We start from the raw sequence: 21,017 nt of genomic DNA on the forward strand, positions 1-21,017 counted from the left end.
GCTAAGTCTATTTTCTTTTCTCCCTTTTTAGAGATCCTTTCCCTCAGGTTGTTTATTCTTTAGTCTCCCTTCTATTTCCCCTTGAATTCTAAGTGTTTTTTCATCAATTCCTATTCTCTTTCTAGATTACTTGACCTATAAATGTGTGTTCATTGGCTTCCTATCTTGATAAGGTTCCAAATGTAAACTATTATTAAGCATCATTGATGTTTCCCCCAAATGGCCATTGATGGACCTATTATTGGTTTCCATCTAAAGGAGATCCTCTTATCTACCAATTTTTTAGTTATTAGGTTAGTTTATTGTATTCTTGGGAAAGAGTTTATCCAAAATATTGTTACATATCATATTTATAGTGGATTCCATTCAATGTTTCTTTTTATGGTTGATATGTTGGAATTAGATGAGTTTTTCATCTCTCATGAATGTGAGTGATGCCAAACCCATCACTAAGAAGAGAAGCTAGAGGGAAAAAGCTTGGTGCAATAACAAAAGGTGTGATATGATGGTCTTTACATTTTAACCTGATGTGATATTGCATCTCTTTATCCCATTCTTTACTTTTTAACTTGAACCAACTAAGATCTCTAGCTTGAATTAGTAGCTCTGATGTTAGATCTTTGCTATTTGTCAATGTTTTTTTCTAAGCAAAAAAATCTTTATCCTTTTCATTCTTACTAATCAATTCCCCCAAGCATTGCCTCAAATGATCTAAAGCTTTGGCTGCCATTTCCTTGAGTTTTTGACACATAACTAGAATAGTTTCAGAAACAATGTCAAAGAGAACCTTATTGCCATCCTTAATAATTTTCTTCCACTCATTAGAGAACCCAAGCCCTATGTAGGAGAGGAATTGACCTCTCTCCACTACTTTGGTAATTCCATTGGGCCATCATTTCATCTATCTAAATTTCCATTTGAAACTCCACTATTGCTTTCCTTGAGCATTTAAAAATTTAGCGTGCCTTTCTATACTGTTTCTTTTACCTAAGCTTCCTTTTGACCTTCTTTTGTGTTGTATTTGTGTCATTGCAAAGTTTCCTTGAATGTTTGTATCAATTGCACCTCTTTTGTACACTATCAGATCCCTATCTTTTGAAGTTTGTCCATTGCTATCTCCCTGAAGCATGCCTTGAGAAAATTGAGAAGTTTGCAAGTTTCCATTCTGTAATATTCTTCGATACAGAGGTGCTTCCCTACGTTGCTATAACACATCCTGAGATGCAACCCTAGTTAAACTATTATTTTCATTGAATGTCTCCTCATCTAGATAAGTTCCATTCCAATTGCCATGGGATGCCTGATCACTACTTTCTTGAAAAGAAGGATGACTACCAATAGACAACTCATAATTCTTCATTGAGTTTTGAGTGAGAGAACAACTTGGATTATGAACAAAAAAATGAGAACCTAAGAAATATATGGACATTATGAATTGTATGGACTATATGACTTGTATAGGCTGCATGACTTAAGGACTAATAGCTTCTTCCCCAAGAAGGAGAAGCTAGAGCCACATTTATGGTATGAGAAGCTAGAGTTAGTGAAACATCTAGCAAACCCAGAGATTGTTGTAGTGGATCCATCTTAGCCTTCTTTTTTCTTTGTTTCTCAATCAATAGTTTTGACCTGCCTTTGTCTATTTTATTACTCAATAGAAAATATCTTCCATCTCACTTTTCCATAAACACCAAAACCATTTTAGAGAGAAAGAGACAATTTCCGATCTTTATCTTTGCCCATTTTCTTCTCCTACCTATAGTAATAGGTTGTTCATAGATTTCAATGTAGGATATCCTCTAGATCTTGCATCCATCTTATCCCAAACATCCCCAAGAGCCTTTGGTGTGTCAAACATAAAATTTAAAGTCAATTCCTTGTTCCTTATTTCTCTTCAATTTTCTCATTTTCCCTTTGTATCTATCTTATCTTGAACATCCCCAAGAGCCTTTGGTGTGTCGCACATAAAACTGAAAATCAATTCCTTGTTTTCTAATTTTTCTCCATTTTTCTCAATTCCTTGTGTTTTGGAGCATCTTCCATTGTTTCAAAACCTACAACCTTTCTCTCTTCAATTCCCCAGCCTGATGTAGGTTACTGCTCTATCTCCTTCAGTGAGCAAGTGACAATTTAATATTTTTATTTTCAAAGGTGACTAAGTCAATTGTCATTCTATCAACAACATACTTTGACTCCTACAAATAAGAAACAATCATTTTAATAAAATTACTTCTTCCAATTAGTTTTTGGACATGCCTATCCTCCCTACAAATTGCACCATTGACTAAATTAAAAAAAACAAAAACACAATGACTTTTTTTGAAATTTTTAGCATTTGATCTTCATGATCTGTATATTTTGTGATTGAAAACAATAAATTTTTTGAGAAAATTTTGCCGTGTTACCATGAATCTTTAAAAGAATCATGTTTGATTTTTTATTTTATTTTATCTTTAGTGCATTTTTTCTGGAGACTAGCTAGTGCCTTAATTATTTAGTTTCATTCTATCAACTTTGTACAGAATTTGTGTAAAGATCAACCTTTCTTGTAAATATCATAAAATATTTGACAAGCTGTCACAATTTGTTTTGCCTCAAACTGAATAAATCAATGAACTTAATGCCACATGGATTTATTCTTAAAAAAATTATTATTATAAAATTAAAATTAACATTAGTGGTTGATTGTACGTTTCAAAAAAAAAAAAACAAAAAACAAAACAAAACAAAGAATGAATGTAGTTATTTTTTAAAAAAGCCTATTAAATTTGCTTCTTTTTGAATTCCATGCACCATCATGAATCTGGATGGTTAGAGAAATTTTGTTGAGTAATTGATTCTTTTTGTGCCATGTTTTATTCGCTATTAATTCATTAAAATGGGGAGATTCAGAGAATGACTTCTACAGACTATAACTACCTCATGCTCTGAAATTTAATTACTTTTAATGCCCACCCTTTGCAATCAAATTTAGGCAGATTTTACCAAGTTGGAGGCAAATAGGAGAAAAAAATTCACTCTAAAAGACATAAAAGAGAAGAAGATAGAGAAGAACCATAATCACCATCATGGCTAAATTTTCAAGTTCCATTCTTGTTATATTTATACCCCTTCTGCAAAAAAAATGAAAGACCAAAATAGTTTCTGGGATGGTCTCGAGTGAATCATGGAATGTTTCATTCTCTTGATAGTGCTCATGGCATTAAATGAAAATGCTGGCCTACTGTAGTACAATACTACAAGTGAAGTAGTAGCAAGAAAATTCAATGTTCATCTTATTCCCCATAGTCATGATGATGTTGGATGGCTGAAGATTGTCAACCAATATTATATTGGCTCCAAGCAATTCTATGCAGTCCCAAAACCAACACTGGCATATTTGGAATACCTGACATTTTTGGCTTGCTCCCCACTATACAAATCCCCTCATAAGTTTTTCCCCACCAATAATTGCAAATGCCCATTTGTGCATTTCTATTCTACTCTTTCCTTCCTTGGATTTACTCTTTGCCAAACTTGTTTTTAATGAAGTGTTTTAGTAATACCCTCATGAAGTCAAATTCACCCACTTCTCAAACTCATGTACTCATTGTAGATGACTATTTGATAGACTGAAAAATCATGGAAAAATTGCTCAGAATGATGTTCTTCAAAGTTACCATTGTAGAGAGCATTGTGAGGGCATTGGAGGTATTGGGAGTCCATGAAGACAAGCTTCGTAATGTTGATTCTAAAAAATTCCCTCCTCTTTTAGAGGGGGAGATTATGCTGGAGATGATTCCATGTCTGTAGCTGATGAGAGTGGCAAAAAAAAGAAGCAAAACATGAAGTAAGGACTCTGAGGAAAGTGGTTGTAGTTAAGCCAAGTTCTTGATTTGCATTGAGTTCATTTTAATTATTGGTTTGAACAAAGAATTGCTCTATTTATTATTCTCAGCTGTTGAAATTGTGTAAATCTTGTTTAATGGTTGTTGGAAAGGGGTGAAACTATTTTCTTGTACTGATAGTAAACATCCTCACAATCTAGGAATGTCGTAGATGCTAGACTAAATATATAAAATCCTCTAATAGAGTGAATTAAACTAAAGGTTGGGGCTCTATCCCTGCTCTTCTTGTAGATTAGGAACTAAAATAGTAAATTGAGTAGTTGGGTCTACACTAGAAGTGAAAACACTTTGCTATATGGAATAGTTTCGTATCATTCATTCTCAATAGGTTTGAACTAATTCTCACCATTTACACAAATAAGTGAACATGATGATTGGACCTTTCTTATTTTGGTCATAGCACTAGACTGGAGGTGCTGAAGATGAAAATGGGAGTTATGAGGGATTGATAACTACTCATGGTACCACAGTATTTTATTTATTGATTGAGTGCCTTTCTTTCATATGATTGAGTGTTGTGTTTTCCTTTCCTGAATGAGTGTCTTCATAAGGAAACCACATTTAGTTAGAACTTTTTTTTAGGAGTTAATGCCTTCTACTTAGAGGCTCCATCTAAAACTTGTGTAGTGGTAAACATATTTAGTTATGGACATATCATCATGAAATTTTGGTCATCAAATGCATAACTCATTGTTGTAAATCAATATTCTAGGGGCAAATGCAACTTCAAGAAAAATGTTACTTATAGTATCAAACTGTACAAATGTAGAATCTATAAAAATTGGAGGCCCACGAGTTATGTGGAAAGGGTTTGGAATAAGAATAGTTTAAATCCTATGAACTCTTAGATGATTCCTAAAGAGAGTAGAGAAAAACACACACTATTCAAGGGAAATAATTCATAACTATCAATATTGAAAAGTAGAAGAAAGGATCACGTGTTTTTGAAGTATGAAAAGCATTAATATGTCAATAAAGAATAAGAGGATGTTTTGGCTTCCTTGATTTTATTTTTTTTGTTTCATAGTGTACATGCTATATATGGAATGTAGATGTTACCATTAGCCAAGAAGAGTGAGTATTTTATCATTACTATCTTTTCCATAATTAGAATTCTTGAAGTAAATGGCATATCAAACTATATGATTAAATAAAGGAAGTATTATTATATTGACATGATTTTTAATCAAGTGGATGTTTACTTTCCTTTATATGTATAGAATGTCAAAGAAAATCATGCTTTTACAAGGTTTGATGATGAAGACGATAGTCTAATAAAGTCATTTTATGATTTTATGATGATTTCACATGGCTTGAGAGAATGCCACATTTTGGATTGCTCATGATTCTTATTTTACATGTTTCACATGCATATATGATGGTTATGATTTGAATTGGAAATAAGGATAAGTTCTTCTAATTATGATAAGATGGATACTAACCTAATTATGTGTTTTTTGTGAATGTCTATGTAGTATATTAATTTAGAACATCTGGCATCTGGTATCTGGTAATGGTAACCAGGTAACAAAATTGTGGTTTCTCTTAGATTTGAGGATATCTGTATATTTATAATTTTTCTTAAAGTAATGATAGTTAAATCAGCTAAAATTGATTGGTCAATTTTCAAATGTCTTTGACTCTCATTGAATATTCTGCATTAAATAGAGATTGTTGATGTGGCATTGGTTTTGTAGGGGTAGTATTTACATATGGTATCAAAGCTCTTGGTTCCACACTTGGGCCTTGAGTTCACTATGCTAGACATACAACTATAAGTCAACTTGTTTTCTTTATGTTGTATGAGTTGATGAGATGGGTTGCATGTTGTGTCTCTCAGTTATGTTTATTTTTGACATAGAAGGATATGAAGTTCCTTATGCATGTCATGATTTTGAGTTAAAAATTGCATTCCTTAAAAGATTGTCAAATGGAAAGTTTATGGAATGATTGGTAAATTGCATACCTCATATGTTTATGATTATATTACTTTAAACCATGTGATGGTATAATAAGCGTATTGGAGTATTACAATTGAACACTTGAGATAGCCAAAGGATGGTTGACTTTTGCACTAGGCTATGAGAGCCTACCAAATGAAGATTTGGCTTGTGATAGCAATGAAAAATATCTTTTTATTTTGACATGTGATGCAAATTTGGTACAAGAATTTATTTCTATTTTATGCCAAATTCATGAGGTTCATTGATTAACCTAATATAATAAGTAGGAAGAACATGGATTTCATTTGCAAAAATATTGCATGTTCCATTATGCATTTAGAAATGTGTGATTATCAATATAAATTACATGTGATGTATGAGTAGTTTGGTTATGTTCTTAGTGACCCTTGGATGCAAGGTGTTGTTAAACATCTACTCCCTCTTGGTGACTAGTGAGAGTCATTGTGCTTTAAGTGAGTTGGGTTTCATTTTATTATGTTTGGTATCATGAATTTGGATGTGATTAAGGACTAGCTTGAAATTTTATGTTCTTTGTGATCACTGAGCCACCAATTTCTTATGTAACCTATTTCCTATGACTCTTGTTCACTTTTATTTTGTTTTTGTACCTCCTTTTGGATATTTACTTGAGAATTATGAATCTTGTTTCAAGATTTCTTTGATCTTGAGGTGGCTAGGGCGTGTGTGTGTATTTTTGATAATGCTAGTCCTGTGATTTTGAAGTGATGTCATCTATGATGTTCATTGTGGAACATTGATAGGATGTATGAGGGAATAGATTGCGAAGAACATGCCATTCTTCCTTTTGAATTTATTTATGTTATTTTTTATTATTTTGGAAAGCTTACATTCCAACGTGGGTTCTGAATGTGGACAAATAAGGAAGGGTAGAAGTGTTGCTTTCATTTTTTTCCCACTCTTCCTACCAGTGTAATAATGGTACTAAAAAATGTTTTGTATCTTCTTTCATGGTTGGGTGTAATGTAGCAATTATGGGATAGATAGATGGATACTTCATGTTTAGTTTCTCTATGTGCTAGTTCTGTAGAATGGATACATGTTGTTCTTGTTTCTTCTATAGATGAATCTAGTTTTTAAAGTGCTTCGTCAAGCCATTTGTTTTCCAGATATTTCATATATGTATATGGTTATGCTTATTTGGTTTTACTACATATGTGTAGATGTGTAGTTTATTTTTATTCTTTGCTACATTATGTGATTAGGCTACTAGGCACATGGTTGCAATGTAGTGTGTTTCATGGCTGCACCAGATCCATCTGATACATCTAGTTTTGGAAGCTAGGCTTCTCATGCCAAGGTCAGGGTATTCTTCATGTCAGGAATAATCCCAAGGAAAGTATTCACTTCGTGGTTGGTGAGGTTAAAGTGCCTCAAACCATATTTTATGTGATGATTTAATGGCGTAAAGGTCATACATCACAACACATGCTTATATGTTGGTTAAGCACACTCTAGTGACAAGATAAGCTTGAGGGCCTAAGGTCACTAAATTGACAAAAATTGAACTTACTAATCCTTGTAGGTGATTGGTGAGCATACCTAGATGATTTACTTAATGGTGCTGATCATATGGTCGATGACATTGCACTTTTATGATATGCTTATTATTCCATGTCCATCGTGTAGGTCGACATTCTCTATGATGCCCATTGAGGTATGATGCTTTAAATTATACTTTGTGTATTTATTAAATCATGCATTTTGATGGATGGATGACATGCAGGTCAACATCCCTAGGTACAACCATGTGTACCTTCTTAAATGAATAATTATTGATAACTTGTGAACACGGTGAATGAAATAGTTGTTGACTATTCAAACTAGGATTTTGCTTGATTATTTTATGTATGCTTGCAATTGATAATGTGGAAATTGTTTAGTAGAACATGGTTCTTATATATGATGAAATATAGTTTGACATGTAAGTCAACTTATTCAGTATATTCATGTGATGATATGTTTTACTTGATAATTTGGTCAATAGTTGGTTTATGAAATGTAAATTATTATTATACATATCATTTTGACATGCAAGTTGGAAATTAGAATTAAGTTGCATAACTAATTGGAAGATACTCCTTCTACTTGTTGATTTAACTATGTGTAGTCAATTTTTGGCTAACCTGACTTGAGTTTTTGGCCTATGTGGCAAGTATATGGATATGTGGTTGTCCTATGAGAATGCGAACAGGTATGTATAGATCCCTCTTTTATCTATGTTGATAATATTTTTACACTGCTGTTATGTATATGTGATGATCCACCATGCATGTGACTTCTATTTTTTAGAAAGTTGTTGACTCCTTTTTATTTAGTCAATTTGGTCAATGAATAATGATCAATGATGTAGTCATCTTGAGTTATCTATTTGACTCCTATTTGATATGTTGTTCAACATAGACTAAGACCCTTTGGTTGAAATGTGTGTTTGGGATTTTGTTGAATTATATATTGATGTAGAACTTGGGTTAATGTTACTTGACACATTTTCTTGTGTGATTTTCTATCCTTGATCTTTCTATGATATTGGTTAAATGTATGTTGTTAATTTGGAGCTATATGATGCATTAAGATGTAAATACATTTGGATGTCAACTATGCAATAATTTAGATGCATAATGATGATTAAATGTTAAAAAATACATTAATGATGTTAACTGTGCATGCCATTATATTTCACAATGATCCAAATGATGATGAATTAGATGTAATGGGATTGCATTACTTGATTATGTTTTGTGGACACTGACCTATTAATGTGGATGTGTACTCACTTAGAAAGCACCACATATTAGATGATACATATGGTATGTATTGTTAATTATTTATGTTACTCATGCTCAAGATGTGATTAAAAGATGAGTAAGAAGTTGTAGATTTAAAGGAAAAATGTTGACTCTTAATATTTGAATTGATCTCCTTGAGATATTGATATTGTGAATGAACTAAAATCACTATGAGCATATGTCTATAAGTATGGTAGGAATTGGATATGAAGTACCTATTAGCGAGGTCACATCCATGTGCTCCAAGATATAATAAGTAAGCACAAGTATGTGTGTGATATCATAAAATTTTAAGGTAATATGTTACTTGAATTTTTAAGAACCATAGGAATAAAGAAGTATTTGATTGATATTGATTTGGTTTATGATATATGATGGACTGACATTTGGTGTTGTTCTTGTAATGCAACAGAGGGAATGACACATTATAGGAAAGGGGGAATATTTTTGGAGAGAGGTAATCTAACCTTGTAAAACTATAGAGATGTAATGGAATTTACACACTCACATAGGAAACTTCTTCAAATGAATAAATAATTCATATGCTATGTAAGTATGTATGCTTTTCCATGAATTGTGTCAATTAGATTTCATTCAAGTGATAAATTTGACAATTTTGTTTAAGTAGAGGGCATACAATCTTGTTGATTCTTATAGTATCTTAATCAAAATATATGCATAATTTTAAGCATTGAAACAATGGAAGTCAAATTGAAAAAAAAATTGTTCTTTTTGCTTATGGATGCATTATTCATCAAGCATTGAGGACGATGCATTTCTTAAGGGGGAAAGGATGTCACAACCTATTTTGCCTCAAACCAAATAAATCGGTGAACTTAATGCCCCATGGATTTATTCTTAAAAAAATTATTGTTATAAAATTAAAATTAGCATAAGTGTTTGACTGTACGTTTTAGAAAAAACAAAAAAACAAAACAAAAGAAAGAAAGAATGTAGTTATTTTTAAAAGCCTATTAAATTCACTTCTTTTCCAATTCCATGCACCATCATGAATCTGGATGGTTAGAGCAATTCTGTTGAGTAATGATTCTTATTGTACCATGTTTTATTCTATGTTAATTCATTTAAATGGGGAGATTCAAAGAATTATTTCTATAGACTATAACTACCTCATGCTCTAAAATTTAATTACTTTTAATGCCTACCCTTTTCAATCAATTTTAGGCCAATTTTATCAAGTTGGAGGCGAATGGGAGAAAAAAATTCACCCTAAAAGACATAAAATAGAAGAAGATAGAGAAGAATTGTAATCACTATCATTGCCAACTTTGTGAGTTCCATTCTTGTTCTATTTATACCCCTTCTACAAAAAAAATGAAAGACCAAAATAGTTTCTAGGATGGCATCAAGCCAAGTCATGGAATGTTTGATTCTTTTGATAATGCTCATGGCGTCAAATGCAAATGTTGGCCTACCACAATACAATACTACAAGTGGAGTAGTGGCAGGAAAATTCAATGTTCATCTTGTTCCCCACACTCACGGTGATGTTCAATGGCTAAAGACTATTAATAAATATTATGTTGGCTCCAAACAATTCTATACAATCCCAAAACCAATATTGGCATATTTGGAATGCCTGACATTTTCTACTTGCTCCCCACTATACAACCCCCCCACCCCCCCCCCCCCCCCCCCCCCCCCAAGTTTTTCCCCACTGGCAATTCCAAATGCCCATTTGTACATTTTTATTCTACTCTTTCCTTCCTTGGATTTACTCTCTTCCATTGTTGTTTTAATGAAGGGTTTCGGTAATATCATCGTGAAGTCAAATTCACCCACTTCTCAAATTCATGTCCTCATTGTGAATGACTATTTGATAGACCAAAAAATCATGGAAAAATTGCTCAGAATGATGTTCTTCAAAGTTACCATTTTAAAAAGTGTTGCAAGGGCATTGGAGGTGTTGGGGGTCCATGAAGACGGGCTTCCTAATGCTCTTTCTAACAAATTCCCTTTTCTTGAAAGGGGGAGATTAGGTTGGAGATGATTCCATGTTTGTAGTTGATGAGAGTGGCAAAAATGAGAACCAAGATGTGAAGTAAGGGCTCTGAGGAAAGTGACTGCAGCTAAGTCAGGGTCTTAATTTGCATTGAGTTCATTTTAATTACTGGTTTGAACAAATAATTGCTCTGTTTATTATTCTTAGCTATTGAAATTGTGTAAATCTTGTTTAATGGTTGTTGGAAAGGGGTGAAACTATGTTCTTGTACTAATAGTAAACATCCTCACAATCTAGGAATGTCGTAGATGTTGGACTAAATAAATAAAACCCTTTGATAGAGTGAGTTAAACTAAAAGCTAGGACTCTATCCCTGCTCTTCTTGTAGATTAGGAACCAAAATAGTAAATTGAGCAGTTGGGTCTACACTAGAAGTGAAAACACTTCACTGTATGGAATAGTTTCCTATCATTCATTCCCAATAGGTATGAACTACTTCTCACCATTTACACAAATCAATGAACATGATGATTGAACCTTTCTTCTTTTGGTCATAGCACTAGACTGGAGGTGCTAAAGATGAAAATGGGAGTTATGAGGGATTGATAACTACTCATGGTACCACAACATTGTATTTACTGATTGAGTGTCTTTCTTTCATATGATTGAGTGTTGTGTTTTCCTTTTCTAAATGAGTGTCTTCATAAGGAAATCATATTTAGATAGAACATTTTTTTTAGGAGTTAATGCCTTCCTCTTAGAGGCTTCATCTAAAACTTGTTCAGTGGTAAACATATTTAGTTATGGACATATCATCATGAACTTTTGGTCATCAAATGCATAACCCATTGTTGTCAATAAGTATTCTAGGGGCGAATGCAACTTCAAGAAAAATGTTATTTATAGTACCAAATTGTATAAATGTAGAATCTATAAAAATTGGAGGCCCACAAGTTATGTGGAAAGGTTTGGAATAAGAATAGTTTAAATCCTATGAACTCTTAGATGATGCCTAAAGAGAGTAGAGAAAAACACAAATTATTCAAGGGGAATAATTCATAACTATCAATATTGAAAAGTAGAAGAAAGGATCATGTGTTTTTGAAGTATGGAAAGCATTAATATGTCAATAAAGAGTAAGAGGATGTTTTGGCTTCCTTAAGTTCATTTTTTTGTTTCATAGTGTACATGCTATATATGGAATATAGATGTTACCATTAGCCAAGAAGAGTGGGTATTTTATCATTACTATCTTTTCCATAATTAGAATTCTTGAAGTAAATGGCATATCAAACTATATGAATAAATAAAGGAAGTATTATGATATTGACATGTTTGTTAATCATGTGGATATTTAATTTCCTTTATATGTATAGAATGTCAAAGAAAATCATGCTTTTACAAGGTTTGATGATGAAGATGATAGTCTAATAAAGTCATTTTATGATTTTATGATGATTTCACATGGCTTGAGAGAATGCCACATTTTGGATTTCTCATGATTCTTATTTTACATGTTTCACATGCATATATGATGGTTATGATGTGAATTGGAAATAAGGATAAGTTCTTCTAATTATGATAAGATGGATATTGACCTAATTATGTGTTTTTTGTGAATGTCTATGTAGTATATTAATTTAGAATATAATTTTTATTACTACACAACTCCATTACTTTCCTCTTAGTTTTACTTGTTTAGACTATCTCATTGCCGAGCTGGCTATCTTTCATGTTAGGAAAGATTCTAGGGAAGCTTAAAAACTTCATGGTAGGGTGGTAAAGCAGTCCTACAATATTCCCACTCTTGTGTTCTTAGACAAGTTTTGGAGTTCATTTCTACTTGGACATGATGATTGGACCATCTGGTAACTGGTATCTGGTAGCAAAATTATGGTTTCTGTCAGATTTGACCATATATGTATATGTATCATTTTTGTTAAAGTAATGATAGTTAAATCAACTAATGTTGACTAGTCAATTTTCAAATGACTTTAACTCTTATTGAATATTCTTCATTAAATGGAGATTGTTGATGTGGCATTTGTTTTGTAGGGGCAGTCTTTACACAAGCTCACTTTAAATTTTTTCCTAATGTAAAGATACATGTCAAAAACAAAAATTCTTCTATTAATTTTCCACACAATACCAACCAAACTTTTCTGGGTTGATGTTCACCAAGCTTCAGTACTTTCTAGCTCCACCATTCTGTCAATTTTCTTGACCATGGATAAGATCAACGATAAGATCAACCTTTCCTATAAATAATGTTAGCTATATAAATAAAAATAATCAAAGTTTTCTTCTCATGGAAGTGACCAAACTTTGTAGCTTTTGGTTTTTCTTCACTTGTTTCCCCGTCATCTTCATTGTTCTTGTTGATGTCCAATAATGGCTTTACCTCCTCTCTCTTTTATCATTTTATCTTTTATCCACTTTTCCATTTGCATGCTTAGAATCATCCATCTGTGTGGTCATCCCCTCATTTTACTTATCAATAGATATATTTGATGTCCAATTTGTTGCTCCTATTGGTGTTCATGGTGTTACCAACCACTAAGCTTTGGCTCAGGTTCCAACGCTCTCCTCTCTATGTTTAGTCATGACTCATACCAATTTTTTTTGATGAATAAATTTGTAGCAAGATTTTTTTTTATACTATTAATTAGAACTCAAAATCATGAGGATTTATTTGAAGGAGATTTAATTTAACCAACCATTATAAATATTCATTGGTAGTGAATCAATCACGATTCACAGTGAAATTCTAGAGTAGAGTATGAAGGGCCAAATATACCCTTATTAATTTTTGATTTCAAGATTTATGGATGGCTCTAATAACCTAAGATAATTATATCAAAGCTATAGAATTTTAATAAATCTATACTATTCATTTGGGATGGTTAAAGTCTATATATTCACCCCATGTAGGATAGCTAACTTTTGCTACAAATTTGTGATGAATGTAAGTAGAAAAAAATCCATTTTTTGATAGAGAGGCATATTTTTTTCTGATTTTTAAAATATTTAGATTGCAAGTGACAAATGGACTGAGGACAATGTTTTTTCTTCATTAGCCACCAGATATTAGCTTCTCTGTTTCTATTTCAAAGTTTAAATTGTTTATTCATCTAACAGACACAACTGCTTGATTCTAGTTGAGAGCCTCCACGTACAAATATGACTACACTTTGTAATTTTTGGATGCAACACTTAGATTCTAAGGTAGACAAAACTTTAACTCCTCAAACTAGAGCTAGGCATAAACACAAATGTGTAGCTTCACAATATTCTCACTATCTAATATCTTGAAACTTTTCATACCTCGCATAGAAATCCCAATGATGAGATCAAGTCTCAAAGTAGGAAAAGATTATTTATTAGTTCTATGAGTTTTGGCATTGTTTATGAAGGAATTTGGGTATCAACACTCGATTCATAATGTTTAGTGTTGACTTTTGAGTTTATCTTCAGAATCTTTGTATAGGTTGATCACTTCATAAATCAAAGGCAATCCTCATCCATTTCAAAATTAAGGAAAGTGGTTGTTTTTGTACTAGTCTGAATGTAAGCATAAAAATAAGCATGCACACCTTTACTGAAAGGATCACAAATATCAACTTCTTCTAAAGACACATTGCTTAGAAATTTGTAACATAAATGTGCAAGATCTCCATTTTAATCAGTAGAATCTTGAATGAATAATCACATAATAGTAAGGGACCACCTACAAATACTATCAACATCATCCTCTATTCATAATCTATGATGGCATTTATCTTAAACTTCCTTCTTTATTTTGTTTGATCTCTATTGAAAAATACAGCCACAAATTGACATTCCTACAACTCTCAAAGTCATAAGTGAAACATGCTACTCAAAACATTAAATAGACAAACAAGATCCCATTCGAAAGACACTCATTGACAACCATGGAGACAATTACCCAAAAAAAAAAAGCACTCTAGTGCTTGTATTATAGCTCATCTTGAAAAGGTAATGTTCAGAAAAAACATTTAGATACTATAGGTATTCCACTAAGAAATAAAAAACAAAACAAGGAATATGTCACCAAATTTGTTTTTGAAAATGAATGCGTTGGATTCATAGTTCATGACAAAATACCCAAAACAAAACAATGAAAAGAGATATACTAGAAAGCCATGAAGATCTAAAATGAACTCTGTTGATACTTGGCTTTTCAACTTGCTCAAATTGACCATGGCTTAAGAATATCTGAATTTACTCTTATCCTGGCATATTTCTTATATACCTAGATCTACAACCTCCTTTTGATACTTGCAATATACCTTTATCCTACTAAAAAAATTAGAAATCTCTCATTATAATGGACAATTTTTTTTTATTTTTTTTCTATCATTTCTATCTTGAGGTGAAATGTTTGCAAATATTCAAAAATAGGCATTGTTATCTCTAAACTCAAAAGTTAAGGTGGCCTTGGGTAGTGTAGACACCCTAAAATTGGCAAGACCTAAAACCACAAGAATTTCGATCAAACAATGCAAATTAAGGACAAAATAAAAAAAGGAGAAAAATAACAGACTTTCAAATCAATGGTAACATTAAGTCATTCAAAATTTAATCAATCAAATTTTGTATCAAATAAAAAAGGACCTAAATCGCTTCAAAAAGAGGAAAAACAATTCATAAAATCACAAAATGAAATAAAAAACTAAAAAAGAAAAGACAAAATTTGAAAATAAATGGAACATTTAATAAATCAATAAAATCTATTTATCCTCTCAAAAGTGAAAATCCTCCTTTTTACAATTAAAAGAATTATAAATTCCTCATTTATCCTCACAAACCAAGTCTATTGGACTTTTCCTCTTGGTGTCTTATGAGATATTTTTAGTTTCATCATGACCCTCCAGTGATAAATAAGATCCTAATCCTTACCCTAACCCCCTTTTGAAATCCTATAAATAGGAGGGAAATTTAAGAACAAAAGGACCCAAGTTTGATGTATCTGCACTATAGGCACATTTAGAGTTGTCAACTATTTTAGCATTATTTTTGAAATAAAAAGTGACCAAAAACAAGCAGGTTGGCCCTTACAACCAAAAAGCTGGTAACCAACACATTACCAACAGAGACCAATAGAGAACCTTAATAGTTTGAACTAAAGTTCCACTAAGTGATAGTAAAACATATGCATGTTACGAACTAGCATAATAATATGAAAAAACCACCTAAACTATAGTAGTAGTCCAATAAGTCTATCAAACTACGAGAGTTCATCATAAAAACTATTAACATAACCATGCCTACCCAAGTCTGAGCAATAGCTAAAAACAAGCAAAACCAGAACTAGCATATAAACATAAAATTTTGAATCCGAGGATCCCAAAAATCTAGAAAACTTAATTAATAGTTTTCTCCTTTCCCTTCATAGTGAGTAGAATCCATGCCTATTCATCTGCAAGGAATTTAAAGAGGAGCTTATGATCCTCCATATTCATTCCAGTGTCCTCCTTCTTCCGAGCCAATGGTTGGAGGGTAGTGGCAGCCGTGTGGGTTACCTTAAGGGAAAATTTAGAGAAGGGGAAGAACCCTTCCTCTAAAGATTTAACCCTCTTTTCCAATTTGGCATACACCTCCAATTGCTCCTTGGTCTCTTCCTTATTATCTACTTCCACCTTCTTAGCTTCCTCTTTAACATTTTGTGCTTGGTTGTCATCCTACAAAACCCTAGGGTTAGTAAAAACCTTAAGTTTATCTTTGTCTAGGGAGGATAAGGTGATGGGGAAGTGTCCACTTTTCTACTATCCTCACAGAAGATAATGGGTTGAAGAGTAAAGCTGGAAGAAACATGGGTAGTCTCTGTGTTTGCAACATTGGTAGCTACCACTTGAGTGTTATCCGCATACAATTGGGCATTTGCAATAGAATTTTCCACTAAGTTAACTCTTTTTTCTACCTCCTCCATTCCTTCTTCTCCTTTGGAATCCTCCTCCTCCCCTTCTTCTTCATTGTTTTCTAGTTCTCTCTTCTGCAGCCTCATCAACCCTGAACCTGTTGGATTTTTGTTTGTGTCTTGCCTAGGATTGAGCAATTCTCCCAGACCTTCTCCTTGCCTTTCCCTCAGTCTCCTCCTCTGAGTCCTCCTCTTCCACCACCATAGGTTTTTCCATTTTAATTTTTTTACTACCCTTCTGTTCCCCAGTTGTATCAAGTTTTTTCTTTTTCTTATTTTCATGGCTAGGGGAAGGTCATGTGGTATGAATTTTTGTTCCAGTACTGGTGCTCAGGGGTGAATTTTGATGGTGACACTGGTTGTCAACCACCACGACCCTAGGGGGGGCAAAAGTCAAGGTAGAATTGGTACAGGCAAAAGATAAGGCCTTGGTGGATAATGGTTAGTTTTTCCCTTTATTTCTTTTCTCCCTAATATCACTGACCATATCTTCAAGAGAATGTAGTAGAAAAAATGGGATAGAAATAAAATCCCTAATCCTAAAATGATTCAATAAAGGGAAGTGATAGTAGAAGAAAACATTGAACCTTCCCTCTAGTGTTAGATATTTCATAAGAACTAGGCACACATCATCCTATGGAGCTGGCAGTTTGTCCCTCTTAAATCCTCCTCTATAGTGCACTGGTTCCTCACCATCCACAAAAAAAACTGTTCTTATTGGCCTCATCTGCAGTTTTAGTAACCTTCTTCCATTTCTTTCCTCTCATTAAAAGACTAGTAGCCATGGCTATCACCTCCTCATTCACTTGAAAAGTGATTCCATTAATGGTGACCTTGCAGTCATTCCACCCATTGACAAATTGAAGGGCACAATTCTCATCATACCCTGCCATCAACTGCATGTAGGGAAAAAAGCCCCCATCCTTCAACAAAAACTAGGTGGCCATCATATCTTTGAAGTTATCCATTTTCATGAGCTCTAGCCTATTCAAGTCCCCTCCCATATCTATCCCACCAATTTCCCGTTCCCCTACTTCAGAAATGTGCATCTAAACCTCCTTGTCTATGAAAGAACTACACCTACAATCAACCCTGAGTCTTTCAATAATAAGCAAAGAATTTTTATAGTCCTATGATTGATACACTTCAAAATCCCAATTGAATTCATTATGGGATTCATGATTGTATGGTATCATAATTTTAGCACCCCAAAAATCTTTGACAATCTGATAAATGATATCATTCATACTTTTAAATGGGGAGAAATTTGAATTCTGCAATGTGTTACTGTGATGATGAAGTGACATTCCTCTTAATTTGCATTCACTCATATTTTTGTTAGTACAACCATGTCTCCTCATTTCCCTAAAACCTTTCTTAGTTTTAGCACACTTTGACTCACTCATGCCAAATTTGGCCCCAGTATGAAATATTATAGACATTATTACATAATACTTCCTCTACTTTCTTTTCTTATCAAGGACTTAATGTCTTCGTTAAGATTCTCCATATTCCTCTAGCACATGAATACTATAGATTTAAACCCCATGGTAGCTACCACATTGGGCCCGTTATTTCCTTCCCTATAGATGTGTTGTAGGTGGACAATTTCCATTCCATCTAAAATATGCCTAATATCCATAATTATAGTCTAAATATTCCATCCTAGTTGGGACACCCCATTAGCCAATTTGGAGTCCCCTTCTATTGTTATTTCTTTAAGTTGCATTTAACTAATCAACTATAGCCCCCAGAACAAAACCATTTCCTTAGCTAAATTATTACTTCTATTTCCCACCTTGCCAATATAGACTAATAGCAAATCACCCTTCCTATATTGCAACACTCCACTTGCCACTCCAACATCTCCTCTAGCAATACCATCAAAATTTAGTTTAAAATGTATAAGGGTAGGTGGTTTCCATTTCATCTGTTGTCTCCTCAATATTTTTGAGTTGTAAAAAAGGAAAAAATCCTCATGACAACACCATTTTTTTGCATTTCTTAGCTCTACATATATGCAGTCCATTCGGCTTATCAAATCATTTAGATCTTGCAAGCTTTCTAGGTAATCCCTATTACCACCCAAATTCTCTAAGTGATTTAGGGGAGTATTACAGTCATCCATACACATCAATTGCTTATCCTTCATAGTTTCTATAATCCTAGCTAATTTATCATATGTTTCCTTCCTCCCTAGCTTGTTATTAGAGGCATAAATATTAATCAGTCCCCAACAATGAATACTAGATTGGAAATCAGTTATTATAAAATTTCTATCCTTCCAAACCTCAACTCCCATCATAGAGTTCGAGTTCCACATAGTGGCAATACCCCTCGAGGCTCCATCAACCTCCATATGCATGTAAGCAACACCAGGCCAAACATGACAAACAGTTTTATCAAAATTGACACTAGACATTTTAATTTCTTGTATTAGAACACATTCAAATTTTTCCTAAAAAATATCTTGTTTCAGAGCATATTTCCTCTAGGGGTTATTCAACCCCCTTAAATTCCAATAGAGAATATTCATTTCTTGCCTCTAGTAACAGTCTCCAGTGTAAGTTGCGTACCACTAGCCACATCCCTTGCTACTTTTTTTGTCCTAGTTGCTCTGCTAGACAACCTTCTAGTAGTCCCACAAGCACCCACATCTAGCTTTTTACCCCCCCATCCTTTTCTTTTTCTAGACCTCTCATTCCCCATTGTCCTCTTCTTGAGGTGAGGTAGGGCTATGTTCCTTATCCACTTTATCAATGCTTGCCATGACTTTAGTTGCAATCTCTGCTAGGGATACCTTAACCATTTTTAAGGGGGTGCAAAATTTTACTTGAGTAGCATATTTTGTGTCCATAAGACTCTACAGGCTATTACCTCCCTAATTTTTTGGTGAGCCAGGAATAGGGTGGCAAACCTCTATTTCACCTTCCTCCAACAACTCACCTTCCTTAAGTCCCCCCATGGGTAAACTCAATAGTTCCTCTAATTCCCTTTTAAAGGGATATTCCTCTAATTTCTTCTTGTCCTCCAAGGCTTCCCATTCCCTAGTAGCATTATGCTCTTTGCTTGGGGTGGAAAGCACGGGGTTAATCTCCATAGTTTGTGTTACAGTAGTCTCCACCTCCTATCTTGGGGCCTCCAAAGGTTCCCCTTTAGTTTCCATAACTATCCTTGGCATACTCTCCTTTTGTTTGTCCTTTTTCATTTGAGCCTCGTAGTCCACTATAAGGTGTCCAAACTGGCCACATTTTTGGTAGAACAAGCCCACATTCTTATATTCAATGGGCTAGACTTTATCTCCCCATTTGGTCTTAGGTGTAACCACAGTTGGAAGTGCATGATTCAATGCAACATTCAAATAGAACCTTGCATGAACCATTCATGATTTTTTCATAGTTACCTTATCCACTGTGACAAAGTGACCAAAAGAATTCCCCACCCATGTTAGGATCTTTTCATCCCAAAATTCAAGGGGCAGTCTAGGTAATCTAACTAGACTAGGGCCAATTTACTTAGCTCTGCACTAGCATCAAAACTTGGATGCCACTTTGTCAAGGCAAGACAATGTTTCCCAAAATAGTAGGTACCTGAGAGAATAAGATTGGTATCTTCCTCCAAAGTAAATTTGAAACAAAAGAGGCCACTAGGCATAGCAGAAAACTCCACACTACCTCTAACTTTCTATTTCTAACTCAACCATTTTCAAACCATCTCGATTGTTGGTCTAAAAGCAACAAATCTACCAACAACACAAAGTTTGAGACCAGAAGTCACACTATTTAGCAAACTATCAGGGAGGGAGATCATTGAACCATCAAAACCAAAAGCAATCTTGGGATCCTCTGAATGGGCCTTAGTCCCCTCCGAATGGGTATTAGTCCCCAAGGATCCCACAAGTGCATTTTTCCAACTCGTCAAGGACCCATTAGCCATCATCTGATCGCCCACTGGAAGACCACCAGTAGGGCCACCACTGCCCAAGACAATAGTGTCAGAAAAAGACATCCCAAGATCCCCCTTGGACCCACAACCATCCCTCATGTCCTCCAAGTCCTTGCATAATGCAAGAATCATTTGCAGATCTAGGCAAGGAGGTGAATACGGGGGCTCAGGGCCCACCATAGTTTTAGAATTCAAATACAAATTTGAGTGGCAAGTTGCAGAGTGGAAAGCTTTTTCACCAACACTGCCATCTATTTTAGCATTGTTATTATAGTGAATTCATGTCATTTTGATACCATTTTAGCATTCATTTTAGTATCATTTGATATCATTTAGGCTTGCACATACACTTTATCCTAACACTCTAGTTTTATTATCATCATAAAATCTACATTCTCATATAGATCTAGTATAGACTTTGATAGATCTACATTGATAGCATACTTCCATTCTAGAACTATCACTAAGATGCTGGTCTAAGAGAAATTTTAGTGGTTGTAGTTAGGGAAACAT

General features: G+C 33.8%; 1 pseudogene; it reads right to left on the reverse strand.

Annotated features, from left to right (window-relative positions):
• Positions 1-412: 412 nt before the first annotated feature.
• Positions 413-20,684, reverse strand: LOC149579467 (uncharacterized; annotated as a pseudogene).
• Between the last annotated feature and the right edge of the window lie 333 nt (positions 20,685-21,017).

This window comes from Cupressus sempervirens, chromosome 1 (assembly GCF_028749045.1).
Source record: "Cupressus sempervirens isolate cs-2001-9-10 chromosome 1, ASM2874904v1, whole genome shotgun sequence".
Lineage (NCBI taxonomy): Eukaryota > Viridiplantae > Streptophyta > Pinopsida > Cupressales > Cupressaceae > Cupressus > Cupressus sempervirens.